The sequence below is a fragment of the Chelonoidis abingdonii genome, chromosome 22, assembly GCF_003597395.2.
Source record: "Chelonoidis abingdonii isolate Lonesome George chromosome 22, CheloAbing_2.0, whole genome shotgun sequence".
Lineage (NCBI taxonomy): Eukaryota > Metazoa > Chordata > Testudines > Testudinidae > Chelonoidis > Chelonoidis abingdonii.
Window position 1 is genome coordinate 33,401,115 of NC_133790.1, and position 22,074 is coordinate 33,423,188.

Consider the following 22,074-nt stretch of genomic DNA (forward strand, 5'->3'; position numbering starts at 1 on the left):
GGGCCTGGGACGCGGCGCGGGCGTGTAGGGGCTCCCTGGAGAGCCTACGGAAGGGGTTAGGGGGCTTCCTGTGGGGGCGCGGCGCTGGCCATTAGGGCGGGCCTGTGGACGCCTGCGGAGCCGTCTAGGGGCCTGTGGAGCGGCGGCGGCTGGGCCTTAGGGGCCTGTGGGACGATGAGGAAGGCGTTTACGGCAGGGTCTGTGGTGGCGCGGCGCTGGCCATTAGGGGGCCTCTGACGCGGCGCGGCCACTTAGGCGGGCGCTGTAGACAGCGATGGGCCTTAGGGCCTGTGGGTGGCGGCGCTGGCCATTAGGGCCTGTGGACGCTGCGGAGGCCGTTAGGTTCGGGCCTGTGGAGGCGGCGCTGGCCTTAGGCGGCCGTGGACGCTGCGGGACGGCGTTACGGGAGGGCTTGGTGGCGCAGCGCTGGCCATCCTAGGAGGCTGTGAAGCTGGCCGCGAAGCTGTTCGGGGGGCCTGTGGCAGCGGCGGCTTGGCGTTTGGGGGGCCGTGGACGACACGTCCCGCAACCATCCCGCCGTCGGCTGCCCTGCTTTCTGTACCCTAGCTGCGCGGCATCCAAACGCCTTCGAGCCGAGACGAGCACTGCTGCAAAGCTCTACCAAAGACCTACCGCACAACCGATTATCTGCAACTCACAGGCGACAAGCCATCTCCGACGCCAACCGTAGAGAGGCCGAAGCACTGGATCCCCTCCCCCACGCCAGGCATGGTGGGGCGGGGAGTGGTTCGCCACAGGGTCACCTTGGGCGGACATGGTTCTTCCCTTTGTTTGTGCGACACTCCAGGCAATCTGCGTATGGGGTCCGGGCGGCTTTTTCGGGGAACCAGAGTGTACGCCAACTGGATTTCTGGTTGGTGACAAGTGCTAATCTGCTCTAAAAGCTAAAGGCCTAAGCCATTTGAAAGGGACAATGCACAGGTCCACTTTCTGGACGCTAAAATTCAAAGTGGGAAAATTAATAGCTTTGAAGACTGTCTGAATTGTCAATTACCACTTCAGAATGCCAGCACCCATCTTTTGTTGACTTAAAACGTGAGCAGGAAGATTTAAACACCAGAGAATCATGAGCTCGCAGGAACGCAGTAACTTTTAGATTGGTGGAGTGTGTCTAAATCGCTTGGCTGTAGAAGGTTCTAGGAGTTGCGGAAGCTGTAGTCTCTAAGCGCATAAAGAGTTCATGAACGTCTTTTTGTTTGTGGTTAGTGTAGATTTACAACGCACAGGTGATTGTACTTGTGAGATTGGGATGTTTCTTGTGTAATAGTAGATCAGGATGGTGAGCTCGGTACGTAATTGGGTTGTATGTGTATATGGATCAATCGTTATTTTCTTTGTTTTATGTTTTTTTTTTTTTTTGTTTTTTATTTTTTCATAGACACGAATTGCCCCGTTGCTTTGGTGTTCGTGGGTTCTAGCATGGAAATACTGGTTTATCACATCCGACTCTCGCTAATAATTACCCATTATTCTATCTGGACATAAGATTGGCTCAACTTCAATGCTCAACTTTGGAAAGAATATGAACCTAATTTTTCTCAGCTTTTCTGAATTGCAGTATTGTGAGAGAAGCTCTCAGGGGGGAACAATACTCTATTCTCTCGCCATCAATTTTTTTTGGTTTCCTCTATTAAAAATATGATTGTATTGCGAGGCCATATTCTATTCAATAACAGTCCGTTGATTTTTCCATGAATTTTTTGAACTTGTTGGGGTGTATTATTATGTTCCGTAAGACAGTATGAACTTTGAAGTGAGTGAACAAAATCTAATTATTTGAGAAGGTTTTGCTTTCTGAAGTGGAATTGAACCAGGGGTACCGAGGGGGACAATGCTTCCTTTATTGAGTCATCGAAAATATAAGTTCGTGGTGCCCTTTGTTTCCCTTTTTTTAAAACCCTGTCAGGATGGCCCTAGGAGACTTGAGTTGCATTTCGGTCCTCCCCTGCTACACTTTCATATGATGCTGTTTGTGTGTTTATGCCGTGTCATTGTCACCTGGAGCTGTTTTTCACTAGTGTCACTTGCACTTGGCAGCATTGTTTTGTGTGTATTGGTAGGTTTTTGCACTGCTTGGTGGTTGACTGGTTGGCTGAGCTTTTCGCAGTGTGTATTTGCCCATGGGGCATTCATTTTGCTATGATGACTAGCAATTGTCGCTTTGCGAACTACATGTTGTCTGACTTTGTGCTGTGAATTCAGTTTCAGTCTGAAATTGTGAGATGTTTATTGGTGTTTCCATTTGTTGCTGTGTTTTATATAATGCGATGATCGATATTGTAGAGCTGTACGGTGCATGCCTGAAGAGTCATGAATCCAGCCTCTTTTCTCTCTAGGCAGGTGAACAGAGAACATGCATCAGGGATGTGGGATCAAGTGCTCACGCAGAGTCGCCACAGTGAGGACGAAGGAGGGATCAAGAGAGACAGAGGTTGTTAATAGAGAACCAGTATATAGTAGAGTGTCTTCATAGAGGTTTGTTTACCTGTTAATAAACCTCGAGGACGAACCCAGACGCTTGAACTATTCAGAGCTTAGACTGCAACTGGTTAGAATTGTCCAACATCTAATGTGAATTCCCTGGTGGCAGATACCCATTCATTCTTGTCACCATCGAGGACATGGAGAACAATGTGACATTGTCCTATTATATAATGACCAAACTTTTTGCAATCTTGGCAACTTTACATGTTATCTTCTGCCTTGTGAGTAGAAATGGAAGAGGAAGAATTCCTCTTTAATAGGAAGCAAGAGCTCAGTTTTGTTCTTCATTTTTACTGAGCTCAGAGAAGAGGAAGAAAACATGACCTGCAAGAGATAGACGTTTGTATTATTTTGTCTGGTATATTAGCAAGAGAGTTGACAACATAAGGCTTCTGTACACGACCATGGGGCTTATTTATGATGGTGGATAAGAGATCATGCTCTGACCTGAGCTCGCTACGATTTAAAGTCAGTCAAACAGTCGCAGCCTGTGAAGGAGCCTGAGTGTTTATTTTGAGCTTGGTGTCTCTGCAGGCTGCTGGCGGGAGGGGGCAGAAGAGGCAAGTTGCCCAGGCTGGGCCTCTGCAGGCGACCCCTAAGTTTGTTCGGGGCGTGGAGGGGGTCTTCACTTGCTATCTGGGGCGCAGGAAAACCTTTGCGGGGCCGTCTGGAGCTTTCTCGACTCCAGTCTTCCATGGCGGGGGGGTACCTTCGCTCCGGGTGAGAAGGCCCCTACCTGCAGCGATGATTGCCACGATGGGACTGCGTGAAGTGCCAAAACCGGTCTTGGAGTAATTCTGGTCAGCGCGGGCAGCTTACAGTCAGAATGCACTGAAGTGCCTGTAAGATGCGGCGGTGTGGCCCCGCACGAATTACTCGTGAAAAGAGGGCTCTTAGCAGGGTCCATATTGGTGCTAATTCGCTGGCGGGGTCAGCTCACGCGGGTCTTCGGGCATTCGTTAGGGGTCGAACAGGAAAGGCCCCACCGAATAGGCGCAGGCTCCTACATCTAACACTGCGCGTATGGGGGCGCTGCCACTTGCGGTCCTGGGCTCCGTGGACCTCCCGGCATGCTCCGGGATGCTGCACCAGAGCTTCACTCCTGTCTACCTTAAAGCATGTTTATAGACTTTGGATAGACGAATTGAAGAGTGTTTTTCTCATCCCTGTAGCTAAACTTGACAGAAATTCTTCACTTTTTTTAGCACTATTAAGGATGGTTAGGGTAACTAATTATGAGGTATGCGGGAGGGTTACATGAAGACGTCATCTGAGTTAAGTGCACAGCATATGACCAGCCTTAGATTTCTTGGTATTTAAGCAGCCTGACTGTAGAGGAGAAAAATAGTCAACACGAGAGATGAATGTCAATATTTATTCGCTGCTTTCAGAGTCAATTAAATTCATTGTTGCTAGGGAAAAGAGAAAATAGTGAACCTAGTTTTTGGCTTGATTAATAAAATTAAGGTTTATTAATATAGTAAAAAATCCTTGTACTACTTTGCTAAAAACGATGGAAATAGACAAAGACAAATCTTGCATGACGATAATTTTGCAATAACTTCCAGATTAATTCCAGTGCCGCCCATTGGAGGTTGGCACCAGTTCATTGCTCTGCATTCACCTATTCCCTTAGAATTGCTCAAACTCGTTCCCCTCTGCAGCATGCGGTATCTGAATTCCTGCCTTGCAGCTTTAAGCCACGATTTAGACTCTAAATAATTCAGACATAGGTGGGGTAATTGTTAAGGAGGGGGTGGGTAGGATTCGTGTGGCTCATTGTGCGAGAGGTAAGATAGAATGATTCAATAATGATCTTCTGACTTTAAGTTATGAATTAATTACAATTTGGAAATTGTGGGCAGTTAGAATGTGAATAGTGACATGTCTTGGCTGTCTACCATGATTTGTCACAAGCATTTCCATGGATGATAGAATTAGGGCGATGCAGGTCACAGCAGGCAGTGGCAGTGCAGGGGTCAGGGGGGGACTGGAAGAGAAGTGGGTGCAGCTACAGCCTGGTGTGCCTGGCAGTGAGGCAGCTGTAAAAAAGCAACACTCCCCCCAGAAGTACAGAGACTGAATTCCCAAACTTTAACATCAAGACTCTTTGTAGAAAGCCACATGTGTCAGTTGTATTTTCACAGGGAGATGCAAAAATCAAGTGACACCAATTTTTAAGTTGTGTAAATAAAGTTGAGGAGATAGTTATTAACCTCACAAAAATATACTAAAGATCCCTCAACATAACACCTGACGGTGAAATATGAACAGAGAAAAACGTTGTCAGCAAAGGCTTATTTCCCAAACGATCCTCCAAATGTTACTAATTCCCACCCCTCCTCCACAGGAGCTCTGTGCAGTGTAACTGTTCTGCAGGCAGCTTCCCATTAAATGCTGTTGTGGGACATTCCCAGACCTGGAAATGTACCAACGACAGAATTTGAAGAGCAAACCTGGCTCCCTGCACCAGGCGGGATTTGATTGTTTTGTCCCTGTCACTTAGTGTTTGTCAATAGTACAGACGCCATGAGCAGGACTCCAGGCTCTGCTTCAGGGATCCTGGCACAGGTGGGGAAGAAAGGATTGTAGATTCTTACCTGCACTCTGGAGAGGAGGTAACAAACGAAGGGGGCATTTCTGACTCCTCCTCCTCCCCTCCTCAGTGTCCCAGGGCTGGAATTCTACATTCTACAGGACAAATGAGGGGGTGATGCCATGTGGTTAATGAAAACCAGTGGTCCAGGTGACGTTTGAACTCACAACCTCAGCATAGCTTCTCTCAGCACTGCCCTATAAGTACAGTGTGCTAAACAATTGCACCACTAGAGCACCTCTTAATTACTATTCTCCCAGTTCCCTAGGTTGATAAGGGTGAGGAGTGACCGCCCCCCCAAAGACTTCTCAGTGGGGTTGAGAGCGGGTAGCGACAAGTGTTGGTACTTGGTGGGGTTGATTCTTCCTAAGGATTCCAGGCATCATTTGACCCTTTTGTTCTTCCCTGTGTAATAACAGAGCTGGTTAAGGGCTTGGCTACACTTGCAGGTGTGCAGGGCTGGGAGTTACAGCTGTCTTCGTACAGCTGTGTAGAGAAAGCGCTGGAGTGTAGCCACACTGACAGCTACCAGCGCTGCACTGTGGCCACATTTGCAGCATTTGCAGCGGTGTTGGGAGTGGTGCATTATGGACAGCTATCCCACAGAGCACTTCGTCCCATTTTGGCGCCATGGGTTGTGGGAAGGGGGCGGAGGGTGTGAGTCATTTCACTTCCTGTCCCAATGCCCCGTGATGCATCGTTTCACATCCCAGCTATCCCTGTTTTTCCGTCCACGTTTGGGGCCATCTTGACTCTCTCAACAGTTTCTGTGCAGCGCGATTTCTGTGGGAAATGGAGCCCGAACTGCTGAGGAGTATGCTGATGAGTCTCTCCAGCACATCACTTTTGGCAGTTGAGCTATTCCTTAAGATCCAAAGTGATGAGGAGTCCGACGATGATAGCGAGTTGCCTGACGCGTATGACACGAAATTGCTTCTGGCATTCACAGAAATGCTCAGCACCGTGAAACGCCGCTTTTGGGCTTGGAAACAAGCACTGAGTGGTGGGATCACATCGTCATGGAAGTCTGGGATGACGAGCAGTGGCTGCAGAACTTTCGTATGAGAAAAGCCACTTTCATTTATGGGAACTGTGTGTGAGCTGCCACACTGTGGTGAAGGACACGAGATTGAGAGTGTCCTGCAGTTGGAGAGGGTGGTATAAAGGCAAGGAGTGACCCCAAACATTCTCAGTGGGGTTGAGAAGCATGTAGCGACAAGTGCTGGTACTTGGTGGGGTGGATTCTTCTTAAGGGTTCCAGGCACCATTTGACCCTTGTTCTTCCTGTGTAATAGCAGAGCTGGTTAGACTCACTTGGAGGTAGAGTCTTGCTGCAGACCAACAGATCTGAAATCACTGATAACCAGCTCTAAGCATTAGTCCTGCTTTGGGACAGCGTCTCTCATGCAAGAAACTGCCGAGTCTGCACTAGCAGTGAGGCTCCCTCACTAACAGCTGAAATCAGGGAGAGCTGTGTGAAATGCAGGGCCCCAGGGGTGCTTGAACAGGGGAGAACAACACCCCAGGACTTTTAAAAATGGGAGGGCTCTGCCTTACCACTTTGTAATGACCGTAAGGTCAAGTGAGGGTGCAGTGGGGATGGAGAGCAGTGAGCAGGAGGAGGGGTCTTGGGGGAAGAGCAGCGTAGGACAGGGGCCTTGGGGAGAAGGGGGGTATGGGCGTGGCCTTGAATGGAAGAGGTGGGGCTACTGTTTGGGCTTTGGTGGCCACCACTTTTAGGCAGGGCTGCCCGAGGGGGACAAGTAGGGCAATTTGCCCCAGGCCCTGACCCCGCAGGGGCCCCACAAGTCCTGGCCAAGAATCCCTTCCCTGGCTAGAGGCGCCTTTTTAATTTTTACTCACCCGGCGGCGGTCCGGGTCTTTGGCGACACTTCAGCGGTGGGTCCTTCAGTGCTGCTGAAGACGCAGAGCGAGTGAAGGACCCGCTGCCACCGAAGACTCGGACGCCGCCCAATAAGTACAAGCACCACAGCGGGTGGCTCCTTTTTTTATGTCCGCTCCCCGCTTTGCCCCAGGCCCCCGAATCCTCTGGGTGGCCCTGCTTCTAGTGAGCCTGTGCTGCTCCTGGTGGGACCACAAGACATCCCAGAGCAGAGAGGGAGGCCAGCAGAGCAGTGACGGGGTGGAACAGCAAGTGGCTGGCAATGTGGCCAGACAGTGGAGAGAGAAAGGGGCTTTCCCCCCAGGAGGTGAGAGGTGAACTCTGGGTTTTCATTGACCCAGGACAGCAGCTGTGGGTGAGGTGCAGTGAAGGGAGGGGCACATCCACAGAGCTTTTGCTGTCTGGATTTAAGAGCCCGAGGCAAAAGGCCACTGCCCAGCGCACTGTGTGGCAGATGTTTTGCTCATAGTGTTGTGTTATGAATCCTGATTGTAGTGTTTTCCCAAGTTAATACAAGGTGATTTTCCTCCTTTTTCTTAGTTTCTTTTCAACACTCAGTGGGTGTGAGTGGGGAAGTATCGCCTCATAGAGGCATCCAGTGGCCAGGGCTAGTTTCCCCAGGTTACTGGGTGGGGGCTTAAGCAGATTGAGTGAGAACGGTCAGAGGCCCCACCTGCTTTCCAACCGTCTTGTGATGCTGGCCGCAGAACGAATGCTGGCCTGTGGGTGGCCTTCAGTGGGGGTTTGGCATGGCAGGGAGCAGGCTGGCCGAGTGTCTCTGTGGGTGTCTGCTGGCCACACATAGGCATGGTCCTGCCCTCCTCTTGCCCTGCCCTTGGTTCCTCTGTGGCTTTTAAGCCTTCCCTTGGAGCTGTCAGCACCAGCCGCCTCTGCTCTAGGTGCCCAGAGGAGGAGAGGTGTGCTGCAGTCCAGGCTGGACTCTTCCTCCTCAATGCCTATCCATGCTATTAAACCCTGGGCAAGAGGAAGAAGGGTGGCAACTGGCTTCGACGTGCTCTCTTTCATGTAACTCAATGTTGAATTCCTGGGCTATCCCTGCCGAAAGGTGTACGCATCTGTTGGTCTGGTTGTGAACCGGATCAGAGGAATTGGAGGCCTACCCTCCTGCCCTTCACGGTTCCACTACTGAGAGACATGTCCTCTTAAACCCGACTCGCTAGCAACTGCACCAGGTAGTGGTCATGCATAGAAGAGTTTCCTCTGATAGTGGGAGAATGGGACCAGCGGTCTCAGACTATCTGACACAATTAAAATCACCCGCTACATACCAAACACTAAATGTAGTCCACGAGGAAGGGAGCCAGTTCCTTTCCACCTTAACTGGGGACCATAAACACTGATATAGCATACACAAGTGCCATGGAGCACTGCGAAATGGTGAAGAACAAGACTCCAACCGCATCATTCTTCAACTGGCCAGGGGCCAGAAAGACAAGGCCCTTTCCTCCAATCACCTCTGCCCATCAAGCCGACCCTAAGGCTGTTAAATTGGTGCATTTCCTGAATGGCATACCCATGTCCAGTCCGCTTCTTGCAATTCACTGAACATGCCTACAATCTTCTCCTGGGCCCTCCAATCCCTGCCACGTTCCACGTGGAACACTTTTACAGATCCCCCTTCCCTCAGTACTGCCTTGCTCAGCTGTGGAGAGGAGCTTTTGTCCCCAGTCCAGCCCCTCTGGTAAACACGATCTCCAGAGGGCCACCCTGCCTCATCTCTTCCCCACCATATTGGTCAACCATAAGATCGCATGGGAAATACAGCTCCGTCTCTGAAAATTTAAAAAGTCAGGTTGGGCCGCTGGGGCAGAAGTTCCATGCTCCATTGTCCTGACTGGGATCTCAAAATGCAAGGGATTCACTCAGGAGCTGCTGCGCTCCCAGAAAAACAAGCCACCCACCTGCACAAAGAAAGACAAAAGGTCTGTTAAAGCTGAAGGATTGAAGCCGGGACTTAGATTTTCATGCTAATGCTTGCTCCACTGAGCTAGCTTGGGATACTATTTTGGCTGCTGCTTTCTCTGGGTGTTTTTGTTAGCATGGCCATGGACACAGAAAGGACCATCATTGTGAGTGGCCCATGAAGACAAAGACTCGCTTTTTTCCTGCTTTGCTCAGCTTCACTTGCTTCTCAACCCATTCCTGCCTTAAGTTCTGGGTTGACCTGGTGGCAGAAGCGGACTGGGACCAGTGGTGCGGGGGAGGAAGTTGAGCTGCACCATGAGCTAGACTAGACCCGGCAGTAAGAGTCTGGCACCACTTGCCACCGCCACCCTGTTTCCTGGCTTCCCCACGGGACATTATTTAGGAAGGAAGGGGGCTTCTGCCTGCCCTCCCCAATTTTCACATCACAGAGGAGCACAAACAGAAAAACGAAATGCTGCTCCATACTCCTCCACACGCAGAGGAACCTGCACCATTAGCCGTGGTGAGTAGAGTGCTGTTGGCTGACAGGGCCTGTCCCCAGAGGCTGGAACATGCAGCTGCCACCCTCCCCCTCCGGCTCCAGGCTGTGGGAAAATCCTCACTGCTGGCTGCATGGGCGGATGTGCTCCGTGCTCTGGAGAGGCATGCTGTATTGCCTATCAACCCCGTCTTCACTTGAGCCGTCTGGTTTAAGGTTTTTCCCCCCCCCCAGTGCCCCCTCGGCCTGGCAGCTGCGAGTCTGTGCAGACATCAGCCCACTGCAGCCCCAGAGCAGCCCCCCCAGCAACCAAGGGCACTCCAATGCACTTCCTGTGGGGAAATGGCTCCTTGGCGTCCAGCTGCTAGAGTGAGAGCCAGGAGAGAGCAGTGTCTGGCTCACCGTGGGGGAGAGAAGAGACCTGATGAGTATTGAGCTCCTTCAGTCCCCCCCACAATGCTGGTCAGTTTTATCATCACTGTGTTAGTGCTTCCCTTCAGGGGTGCAGGGCCAAGGACAAATCCCCCCTTTCTGCCCCAGGCTCCACCCCTTCCCCCAAGTGCTACCCTTGTCCCCTCTCTTCCTGCCCTATTCCTCTCCCCCTCCTGCACCCCACTGAAAAGCTAATTGCTGGAGCTTGTCCACAAGGCCTGTCACAGGGGCAGAGCTGGCTGCCAGTGGGTGCTGAGCACCTCCCCCCCCCCCATTGATTCTGTAGTACCCATGGATTCACTGACTTGGCTCCTTTCATGGCTGATCTCTGGGGCACTAGGTGAGTGGCAGAGGCTTCACACCTCAGGGACACAGTGTGAGGTGGTGTCCTGGGGATCTCTATGAAAGGAGTAGAACAGGATTTACTTGGGGTGAGGAGAGAATTGAGAGCGTCTCAGGGGGTTGTACAGAGGTATTGCCCGAGTGAGAGAGTGGCTAAAACATAGGCCTCGCTGTGAGCAGGATTAAAACCTGTGTAGAGGAACCCTATTAGATTTCAACTCCAACACCTTAACCACTCAGCCATCACAACTGTGAGCACAAAATTGCCCCAATGCCAGAGAAACTGGTAAAGAATCACAATGTCCAGGCTTGAAGTCATCTGAACTGCAGACTTCCCACCACAAACTTGGCTCCCAAAGCACAAGGGGGTTGGAGGGTTGTTCTCTTTGCTTAGTCATGTGGAGTCACACAGAGAGCGCATTTAAAAGTCTCTCCTCCCACAGAGCGGGAATGGGAAATGATTCTCAACTTGAAGCCTGATGTGAATGAGGATGTCTGGACCAAGGGGCCAGGGACTGGCCTTTGCTAGAGAAACCACTGTCAAGCTTTAGCCAATTAGGACAAGTCAGCAAATAAGAACAACCTCAGGTATCAGTAACTGCTACAGGTAGCAAAATCCTACAGGGAACAGTTTCTGGCAAACACCTGCGCAGCTCTGCTCTCTGGCTCCTGCTCTCTCCCTCGCTCTGCCCCACTCTGGCCCAGGCAGTTCCAGCTCACGTGAAGGATGGGACCCCCCCGGCCTGGTGACTCCCTCATTACACTGCTTGGCCTGTCAGTGTGGCTAACTTGGAGCTTTGGCCTCTCCCCATTGTCCCTGGGGACTGTCAGTCTCAGGGTCCTGATTTCCCATTAGCCCTTCCCCCTTCTATTGGGACTGGGAACTAGCCAACCAAAACCCCCACTAAGTTTTAGTAAAGGGCCAACAGTCCCTTACACAAGCCATCCCTGTGAGGGTCACTGATGGCCAGAGAAGGCAGCACAAGCTGGTCCCATGGTGTAATAGGCAGCACCCAGGACTCTGAATCCTGCAATCTGAGTTCAACTCTCAGTGGGACCTTGTGTTGCTTGTGGTAAAGCCCTGGAGCTCAAAGTGCTCAACTTCCCTGTCTCTCCAGTTGCGCAAGAGCGAATCTTTCCCCTTCTGCTAGGTGACTCACCCACTGGGGCCAGGTCTTTGGTGGGGATGGCCACAATGAGTTGGGATGGGATCTGGAAGTGGTACTGGCACCTGCAGTCCAACCTGGTGCTTGGGATTCTCACTGCTTCATCTGATGCCTACAAGTTTGGCCCTTGTGCTTCTTCTTGTCCACAGGATGCTTGAAGAAAGGAGTGTCAGGGCTGGGATTAATAGCCAGGGCTTGGCAGGAGGGAGGAAGAGCCTCAGGCTGGAGCTCCACACACCTTCCCTCCTCTGGGCACCTAGAGCAGAGGCAGCCTAGCTCTGTCTGCTGGATACATCAGCAGAGTTAGGTGAGTTAATGTAAATACAGTCTGGTCCCAAAGCCTCCCCCCAACCCTGGTCATCACTAGCCAAGGGTGCCTCACCCAACAAGTCAGCAAATGAATTTGGAACAAGAAACGCACTGAAAGGACCGAGGCAGCTGCAGGAGGTGGAGAACCAGAAAAAGCAGGAGCTCTGGATCCCAGCCCTGCCCCTCCCCCACTCTACTCCCTAATCCCCACTCCCCTCCCACATTTGAGGGGAGAACCCAGGAATCCTGGTCCCCAGCCTTGCCCACCCCCTTATTTTGATATGGCTCCATCCAACAGCTGCCCCCACAATTGCAGGGCAGTGCCATGGGGCCCACTGGGCCCTGCCTGTTTGCACAGGATGGGCAATGCCAGTGCCCCAGGGTGGGGAGAGACGATGCAAAGGGAGAAGCAGGCAGCAGACAGCTCCCATGACAGAGAAAAAAATGCTAGGGGGTGCCGTGCTGCAAGGAGTGAGGGGGGTTGGCAGGGAATGGGAGGATCTTACCTCACAGCAGGTGCGTCTGTCGCCCTACCCTGGCCCAGGCTAATCCTGGCCCAGCTACCAGGATTAAATTTGGCCAAGATTCCCCAGCTGCTGCTGGAGGGGCATGGGGCTGGGGAGCATGAGCCTCTACTCCCCCTTCCCTCAACACAGTTGCATGGGAACTGACCAAAGGAGCCTGCAGCACTGCTGCCTAGAGGAAACTGAGGCACCAGCCAGTGACAGACACATCATGGTTCTCCTCATCCTCATCCTCTTTTCCATATACAACCTGGCCAGGGGAGTGGGGGTAAACTCAGGGCAGTTGCATAGTTAACATGTGGAACTCCTTGCAAGAGGATGTTGTGAAGGCCAAGATTGTAACAGGGTTCAAAAAATAACTACATAAGTTAATGGATGTAGCCTTGAGGATTAATCTGTTGGTATATATAAAATATCTTTTTGATAAATTTAACTCTGTAATAGGCTTATAGATTTGCAATAGCTGAAATGCAAGATACCTACAGGTCAGACATCCTGTATGACACTAAGGCAAACTTTGGGACCCTTACTCAGAAAAGTAAAGAGAAAGGAAGAATGAGAAGAGAGCAGGATTGCACTCACGAGCTACAGAGGCTGCAATTAGTAAATCCAGTGGGATTTGGTTTTGGCTTCGTGGTCATAGGCGCAACGTTATATCACATTGGTGGTGCCGTGGCATCCAGGAATATTTAGGCTGAGGGGCCCTGCTCAGCAATATTTCGGACGCTCTGGTCACTCATTCCCTGTCCTGCGCCCCTGCCTGCCACCTACTCCTAGCGCGACCCCACCAAAATCCCCTGCAGCGCTGTTCTGCCTGCCACAAAAAGTCAGCTGAAGCGCCTGTCCACTGCCGGCTCTCCTCGCATGGAAGGAGCAGCCATCGGCAGAACTGCTCCGTCTGCTGCTGTCACCAGGGATCCTAGTGCTCATCCCAAAAAGGCAAGGCAGGCCTGCCCTGAGCCCCCTCCCTAGCATCATGAATCCCCATGGGACTATACCCAGCCCTTACTCCTTCCCAACTCCAGAGCCTGCACCCCCCTCTCACCCCTTCTACAACCTGGAGCCGTGCGTCAGCACCTAAACTCCATCCCAAAGCCTGAACACCTAATACCCAGCCCAGGATCTGCACCAACCCCCCTAAACCCCCCTCCAGAGCCTTAGGCAGGTGGGGTGAAGTGGGGGGCAGATTGGGGGTGGGTTCTGAGCACCACCAAAATTCTACAAACTTGCCACTCATGTTGTGGGAAACCCCAGAGATCAGCTTCCCTGTCTCCAGCTGTGTAAGAGTGAACTTTCCCTCCTGCTGGTGACTCCACCTCCTAGAGCCAGGCCTTTGGCTGGATGGCCACAGGTTAGGTCTAGAACTTGCTACCTCTGATAGTGGGGATTCTTGCTGCTGCACCTGATGTTCACAAGCTTGGCCGGGGCTTCCTACCAACTTTTCCTCTGGCCCACAGGCGCTTGAAGAAGGAGTGCCAGGGCTGGGATTCAGGGTATGTCAGAGCCTGGAAGCAGGAGGAAGAGTCCAGGCTGAGCCCCACACACCTCCCTCCTCCGGGCACCTAGAGCAGAGGCAGCCCAGCTGTCTGCTGCATACATCGCAGAGTAGGTGAGTTCATATGTCACGGTATTTTTCCCACTTGAACTTAAGCGCCAAATGCTGGGGACCTGCATGTACCCTTCTTAAGCTAATTCCTAGCTAGCCCTGATAGCACCCGCAACAGCACATATATGATATTTGTGCACACTTTCTTCCACCAGAAACCGCTACCCTGGGGAACCCAAGACCCAAACCCATTGGGTTTAACAAGAGAAATAAATCACCTCCTCCTTCCCCTTCCCAGACTTTCCCCTCCATGGGCACCCCTGAGAGATACAATGATCCAACCTTTGTGCTACGAAACAGAGAATAACTACACCTCCCCCCCGATGTCCTTTCCGCCCTACGAAATCCCTGGTGAATTTCAGACACAGTTCCCCTTGGGTCTAAACAGGAAAAAATAATCAGGTTCTTCACCAAGAAAGCTTTTCAAATTATCCTGTAAAATTCGGATGGAAACTGTTTACAGGTATTCAACATTCACTATAGCTACGAGGGACTCTCCCTCCCTCTAAACTCGATTCACAAAGATTACAGCAAAAAGAGGTTAAAAAATCTTTCCACCAAAATAACACATTACAAGTTAAGAAAACAAACATAAAGACAATTGCCACCTTTAGAGCTAGTACTACTATTTTGAACATAGAGAACTGTTCCAGAAAGATTGGAGAAACCTGGTGCAAGTCTGGTCCTCTTAGCCCAGAGCAACAATGAACAAAACAAACACGAACAGAAGAGCGTCCTTCACGAGATTGATGTAGAGAGTCTATGATCCAATTGGTCCGTCTGGTCAGTATCATCAGTTTACTGAGCTTCTTACCCGTTTTACAGGTACGAACGGGACATTACCCTAACTATCTTTTATGACATCATGTAAAAACAGCTCTGTCCAAAGCCTCCTCTCTAACCTGGGTCACATTGTAGTTGTCAAGGGCAGAGCTCATTCACAACCGCTTACAAATCCTCCAATCGAAAGGTTTCGGGCCAACACTTTGCTCTGCGAAAGCCAAAGCACGAACAACATTGTCAGCAAGCACCAACGCTGGGTGAGGAAACCGGCTTTGTCCAGACTTTCCAAACCTATTTTACTTTCTAGGTACAAGTATTTTTCATAGTTGTATCTGCTTTAAAGTGTGTGTTAAGTTTCAATTTCATTCAAATTTGCAACCAATGACAACATTGGCAGCGCTGCATGTAACTGACCACTGAGGGAGGGGGTGTTGGGAAATCGGGAAGGGGGTGCACAGCCCCCTGGCTGGGGGCGTATAGGGAATGCCCAGTTTCACTGAATTGAGTCTCCTACTGCAGCACCTCAGTAGGTTACATCAGAGAGGAGCTGCAATGTCTAGGCAGTGGGATGCCTGTGCCTTTAAAAGCCCAGCCCTGGGAAGTCCATGCTGAGAGGTGCTGCCTGTGGGAGGGAAATAAAAAAGCCCTCTGCTCCCCACCCATGTTTTCAAACACTGGAGTCTCAGCCCACTGGATAACTGTTACCCCTCTGCCCTGCCTGTGCCTGTGCGGGTTTAACCTCTGGCAGCGCCTCCCTCTGGCTAACTCGGCTCCTTCCCCCTCCCTGACTTTGCCCTTCAGTCCCTCTCCTAACTCTGCCTCAGCTGCTTGACCCCCGACCAGTCAATTTCACCCCCTGCTCAGACCCTGGCCACCCCCTCCTCTGATTTGCCCCCTTTGCCCTTTTTAATCCTGTAAAAGTAGGGGGTGCTGGGTCCCATTCTCTGGAGGGAGGGCTGGGTGCCTGGCCCCTGCCTGCCCAGTGCTCAAAGTGCCCCCTGATCTTGGGATGTTTCCGATGCTGCAGGGTCACCCGAGGGGAGAGAGACGGTTAGGAGGTGATGCAGCCAAGGGTGCCTCACCCAACACTGAGATGCAGCCACCTCTGGGTGAGTTACACAGTCAGCAAATGAATTTGGAACAAGAAACGCACTGAAAGGACGAGGCAGCTGCAGGAGGTGGAGAAAACCAGAAAAGCAGGAGCCCTGGATCCAGCCCTGCCCCTCCCCCACTCTACCCTAACTCCACTCCCCTCCCACATTTGAGGGGAGAACCAGGAGTCCTGGTCCCAGCTTGCCCACCCCATATTTCGATATGGCTCCATCCAACAGCTGCCCCCACAATTGTAGGGCGTGCCATGGGGCACACAGGCCTGCCTGTTTGCACAGGACGGGCAATGCCAGTGCCAGGGTGGGGAGAGAGATGCTAAGGGAGAAGCAGGCAGCAGAAAGCTTCATGACAGAGAAAGAAATGCTAGGGGGTGCCGTGCTGCAAGGAGTGAAGGGGTTGGCAGGGAATGGGAGGATCTTCCTCACAGCAGGTGATCTGTCTCCCTCCCAATTCCTCCCCAGCCTACCCAGCCAGGCTAATCCGGCCCAGCTACCAGGGTTAAATTTGGCCTGGATTCCCCAGCTGCTGGGGGTGGGGCGTGGGTGGAAGCATGAGCCTCTACTCCCCTTCCCAGACACAGTTGCATGGGCACAGACCAAAGGCCTGCAGCACTGCTGCCTAGAGGAAACTGAGCACCAGCCAGTGCAGACACATCATGGCTCTCCTCATCCTCATCCTCTTTTCCATATACAACCTGGCCAGGGGAGGGGGAGTAACTCAGGGCAGTTGCATAGTACCTGTGGAACTCCTTGCAAGAGCATGTTGTGAAGGCCAAGACTATAACAGGGTTCAAAAAGAACTAGATAAGTTTATGGTGGATAGTCCATCAAGGGCTATTAGCCAGGGTGGGCAGGGATGGTGCCTGTAGCTCTGTTTGCCAGAAGCTGAGATGGGCAACAGGGGATGGATCACTTGATGATTCCCGCTCTGTTATTCCCTCTGGGGCACCTGGCACTGGCCACTGTCAGAAGACAGGAGGATACTGGGCTAGATGGACTTTGCGTCTGAACCAGTCTGGCCGTTCTATGTCTCCCTTGGAGCAGCAGTGACCCCAGTGGCAGTCAGAGTAATGCACAGAAGGTTTTTCCTTGGCGCGCAGTGACACAAGTGGCCAATCAGGGTAACACACAGGTATGTTCCCTTGAGGCAGCAGTGACACTCGTGGCATTCAGGGTAATGCACAGAAGGTGTTTCCCTTGATACAGCAGTGACACCCAGTGGCCAGGTGGTGTAATGCACAGCGTGTGTCTGCCTTCTAGGAGCAGTGACACCCACGGCCCAGTCACGGTAACGCACAGAGTGTGTTTCCCACCAATCTGGGTAATTCACAGAGCATGTTTCCCATGGAGCAGCAGTGACACCCAGTGACCAGCAGGGGTGGCATCAGACTCTTCTCGTTTGGTGGGGGACTGAAGTGGGCTAGACAAAAAAATTGGGAGCTGTGCCCCCCTATCACCTGGCCCCACCCTTCACGGTGGCCATGCCTCCCATGCCTCTGCTCCTTCTCAGGTAAAGGCCAGGCTCATCTCCTCTCCCCCCAGCCAGGGTTTACAGCAATACAACCTTTATTAAAATAAAATAGTAAACAGGGTTTACTTTAAATATTCTAAATCTGTCCAAATTTTAGTATTAAATCCAAAGTTCTCTTAAAGATCCCATCAGTAACCAAAACCTACATGAAAAATTGAAACCAAAAACAATGCTTAATTTAAAACCCAAACATTAAGAAACACTTTGTTTTTAAAAATAAAAACTAACAAATGCTGTAAATTAATAATTTCAACATTTTATCAAAAAAGGTGTGCTACAGCAGAATGATAAAATAAAATAAAATAAATAAGCCTGACCACTAAAACCTCCTATAAAGGAATTGAATCCTTGAATACTGGGCAAATCTGTATAAAATATGCAGAACTATGTCAAAACTGGTGCTGCAGGTCAGCCATTCCATCCAGCAAATGTCAATTAAAAGCTCCATTCCAACTAAAAAACCCAAAACAACCCAATAAACCAAAACGGTCACAGCCTGAAACAAACCTACACAGAAGCAAAATTAAACCTGTGCCAACATTGGAACAAATGATGTAAATTTTTAATTCTAACTTATTGTTTCTCCAGGAGGAAAGTGTTTTGCACCCCAGGAACCAGGCTGTCACTGCAGCTTTCCTTTCACTAAATAAGATTTTTACCAAATATAAATTTCCCTCAAATTTCTCTAAGAGAAATTGAAATTGTATCTTTGCACTAATATCCCAAGTGTGCAAGTCCATCCCCTCAGAGCAGCCCCACACCCTGAGGCCAGGGGAGAATCCCAACTGGTTTGTGCATTTGTAACCCTGGGGAGCTGAGGAGAGAAAGGGAAGTGAGCGATCTTGGAGCTTTCCGATACCACCTGCTGGGAGCACAGGGAATTGACTGAGTGACATCCTGGCTAATTTTCCTCTTGTTCTCCCCCAGCAGGCTCCACTGGAGAGCTCAGGAGTAACTTGACCACGGCAGCACCCTATTTACATATTAAAAGCCGGCATTTGGGGGCCATTGGGGTGAATGTGAGTACTTTTGTGGTTGGGACCCGCATGAGAAGGGATGTGGACAAACTGGAAAGAGTCCAGCAGAGGGCAATAAAAATGGTTAGGGGACTGGGGCACATGACTTACAGGCCATATCCTGTATGTTAAGCTAAGGCAAAGTGAGCATATCTATATTGTGACCTTTTACTCAGAAAGGAAAATTGACCTTTATCTTGTTACTTAAATAGATAAGTACACACGCCTGTCTGAGACCTTTACCTGACCAATCGACAATGGAGAAATGGCATAGGGTTTTTTCAGTGTTGTACCACAGATTTAACAGGTACACCACAAGGGAACTATTGCATATGTACATGTCATCAACACCACAAACATACTGCCTATGAAGTAACGTACCCTAGTTTTTTGTGGGTGAGGAATGAAATTTGGGCATAGAGGAAGGATTTCCGCCTTTGCCCTATAAAGAGGTAACCCACCTCGCTAGAGCACTTCCTCTATCATTCTGACTTACTTCCTCCACTCTCTTCTATCTACTAGCAGAGGTTGTACTTTTCTTAACTTTAATTTCAAGGGAACTAGGCTAAGCTCGGTTTCCTAAGTTTTATTCTTTTTTATTAGGTTTTGATTTTAAGTTTAACATAGTCAATAAACCCTAAGTCACACTAGCTTTTTCTAAGCACTGATCTTTCACTCAAGAATTGAGAAACCTGAACTGCAAGGCTGGTCCTGTGTCTCTACCACCAGGTTATCAAGGAAGGCTGTGAGTAATTAACCAAACTTTGTTGCATATAATGCCATGTGTATCTTTTGAATAGCAGTAATGCAACTAACTTTATACTCAATTAAATAAAATTTAAGCTAATAAATTAATTTTTCATACATATTCCAAATTAATATTATAGTACACCCTAAATCAGGCTACATGGGACAGAGGGCTGGAGTGAGGGGGATGAGGGCACTGGCTCTGGGGTGCAGGCTTGGGTGGGGTTGAATGAGAGGTTCAGGGGGCAGAGAGGGCTCAGGTTAGGGCAGAGAATTGGTGTGAGCTCTGGAAAGAGGCCAGAAAAAGAGAATTGAGGTGGAAGAAGAGATCAGGCTAAAGAGAGTGGGGGGAGTGAGAGGTTTGAGCTTGCAGGGGGGAAGAAAAAACTTCCTCTGCCTCTCTCACCAGAGCATCTAGAACCAGGTAAAAGACAACTCTCCCCACTGACAACAGCAACTTGCCGGCCTGGCTGAGAAGGAATATTCCCTTCCTTCCCTCCCTATCTCCATCCCTACCCCCCACAGCCTGGTGTTCCTGCCTGGGACAGGGGAGGGCTCCTCTTCTTCATTTGGACATGGCGGATGAGAGATTGACAGGGCTTTACGGAAAATATTTGATTCATGTGCAGTCCTGCAACACCCATTTCCTGCATGCTGATGCCAGTTGGAGGGTCTGGGAGCAGTCCGTACCAGAGGAAGGAAATGATCTGTAGCCTTTGCACGCTGAGAACTGTCTGATAGAAACCACTTCATCCACCAGCTGCAGTTCTTGGCTTTGAATGGGCCATCACTGAGAAATTTGAACTTTGGTGCTCAGTTTCAGTATGGACAGAGTCCACTGACTTATGTGTTAACAAGGCTAAGCTGGTGCACAGGGCAGAGATGGGTTGGCTCCTTTTGCTAGCATACTATCCCATTCCATGCGTTGGTTAATAAAGTGGATTACTAGATGACCATCATTCTTGGCTGGGAAGGGTTCAGGTGATGAACTCTACCCTGACATCTGTTGGTGTGTGTTGCTCTAGTTTGCTGATTGCATGCACGCCATTCGGCAGGATGGGGGTGCTTGTCCAAATGGTCATTTTGGCTGCTGTGGGATCCCCAGTCTCTTTGTTATTAGGGAAGGGGTAATAAAGTGTAGTTATCCTGGTGATATGAATCAAGGACAGTAGAACGGTACTTAGCAGTTCATGATTTCAGGATTCACCAGAAAATACATAAATCTCGTTAGGCAAGGGACATGGGTTCCAAAGCCTAGTGAATGAAGAGAAATTGAAAATGAATTTTTGCATTTAGTATTATAGATTTCTCTTGAAATTGCTAAATGCAGATTTTATGGCCTTAGCTTTTCTCTAGTTTATGAATAGCACTCTTTATGATTCCAATATTTGGTTCTATACCACAGATGTAAAATCATTAATACTTAAATGCAAATTTTAGGCATACTTAAGCTGGTGGGCTCTGATCTCACTTACACACTGAAAGTTGTAGACAATTTTGTAGTTGGGTAAAATGCTATTTTCCACTCAGACTGCAAGGAAATTTTGCATATTGGACTGAGGGACTGCAGCTGAGGGACACAACTTCTGTGGCCCATACACCACCTCTGCAACCAAAGTTTGCTACCTCACTCCATAACACCCCCCCACAGCAGTCTTTTATCTCTCAGGACCAAAAAAAACCATAAAAGAAATTGAACAGCGTAAGCTTAAGGCAAACAATTCAAGCACTACAGCACTAATAACTCCTCAAAGAGATTCAAAAATGCTTTTGCCTTTACACACCAGGAACAGCAGAAAAAGAAATCACCAAAAACCAAACAAACATCCATTATTATCTCCCACAAACTTTCAGTGTTTGGAACTCACTTAATGGTGAGTTCTTTCCAGGCGAGGGTGAAGCTCTCAGGCCTCAACTGCCAGGTACAGTTACTCTGTCCTTGATCCAAAATAAACACGAAAATACACTGCATTACTCCTGCCCCAATAACAAAGAGACTGGGGATCCCACAGCAGCTGAAATGACCGTTTCGACAAGCATTCCCATCATGCAATCCGGGGTGGGTATAACCATGCAAATGACATCAGTCCCAAAAGGCCTTTACAACACATCACCAACAGATGGCAGGGTAGAGTTCATACCAACCCTGCTTAAACTAGATTGTGGCAAAGATTAAAAAATACTGAACGTTAAAACTCACCAAACGCGGGTCAATCCATCCTCATCATCGTATCCGCTCGTTATACTCCACACCTAAACGTACCCTTACATGGACAACATACCCTCCTAACTCAGTGTCTGCATGTTAACCCTTTACCGCCAGTCAGGGCTATTGCAGATTATGTATTCCTTACGCCACCCGATCTTAAATCGAACTTCACGCCCCCTTCGTAATCTGTACATTGTTCCCTGATCACCAGAAACTTCTACGCCTAAATGCTGTACCATACACTTTTTTTCTTTGAATGTCATCTTAGTAAAATGTTGACATTTGTTCAAGATCCCGGCTCCTGTTCCTTTGCAAGGTGTGTGCGTTTGCTCCGGGTTTTAGTCGGCTAAGACAGTGGGGGGTGGGGGACAATTGAGCCAGAGGCACTTGCCTGCGGCAGACACGGATCCAAGGCTGAATCTCGTCCCCCACAAGCTGAAGGCTTAAATGAAAACAGTTTAAGAAGTGCTCCCATCTCCGGCACTCAGCTACCCAGTTCCCAATGGCATCCAAACCCCAAATAGATCCCTTTTACCCTGTAAAAACTGTAAAATCCTATGACCAGGGCAGCTGCCTAGCAGTCTGCACATCTGCCTGCCAACGCGAGCTCCTAAGGCAATAATCCAAATAGTGGTGTCTGGGTAGCAGGGCACTGAGGAGCCAGCAGCGTAGCGCAGCAGACGTGTGCTGGGCCCATAACCTAGCACTCAATGGATCAAAACTGTCCTCTGCTACACATGTGCTTTTTTTTTCCCGCTCTGGGCCTTCCAGAGAGGCAGTGACCAGCAGAGCACCAAGAGCCTGGTCCATGAAGCAAGAGGTGCCTGAGGCCAGGCGGCGGCCTGCCAGGGAGCTCCCCGGCACCTCTGGC

The 22,074-nt window shown here is 50.0% G+C and overlaps 1 protein-coding gene and 1 long non-coding RNA gene across 2 annotated transcripts in view; one reads left to right on the forward strand and one right to left on the reverse strand.

The window, feature by feature from the left end:
* The window catches only part of LOC116831722 (uncharacterized), a 161,945-nt gene that overhangs the window by 44,978 nt on the left and 94,893 nt on the right, over positions 1-22,074 (reverse strand). The gene's annotated exons all lie outside the window — the stretch shown is intronic.
* Positions 12,212-17,692, forward strand: LOC116823311 (uncharacterized). Its single transcript, XR_004373386.2, has 3 exons — positions 12,212-12,548; positions 16,488-16,781; positions 16,889-17,692. It is a non-coding gene; the product is annotated as an uncharacterized LOC116823311 (long non-coding RNA).